A 476-nucleotide genomic window follows, 5' to 3' on the forward strand; every position below is an offset into this window, starting at 1 on the left:
TCCCTAAAGTAAACTATTATACTTACTAAAGACAATCAGTAAAATATTATACTCCCTAAAGTAAACTATTATACTTACTAAAGACAGTCAGTAAAATATTATACTCCCTAAAGTAAACTATTATACTTACTAAAGACAGTCAGTAAAATATTATACTCCCTAAAGTAAACTATTATACTTACTAAAGACAGTCAGTAAAATATTATACTCCCTAAAGTAAACTATTATACTTTCTAAAGACAATCAGTAAAATATTATACTCCCTAAAGTAAACTATTATACTTACTAAAGACAATCAGTAAAATATTATACTCCCTAAAGTAAACTATTATACTTACTAAAGACAGTCAGTAAAATATTATACTCCCTAAAGTAAACTATTATACTTACTAAAGACAGTCAGTAAAATATTATACTCCCTAAAGTAAACTATTATACTTACTAAAGACAATCAGTAAAATATTATACTCCCTAAA

This window comes from Chanos chanos, chromosome 12, assembly GCF_902362185.1.
Source record: "Chanos chanos chromosome 12, fChaCha1.1, whole genome shotgun sequence".
Taxonomy (NCBI): domain Eukaryota; kingdom Metazoa; phylum Chordata; class Actinopteri; order Gonorynchiformes; family Chanidae; genus Chanos; species Chanos chanos.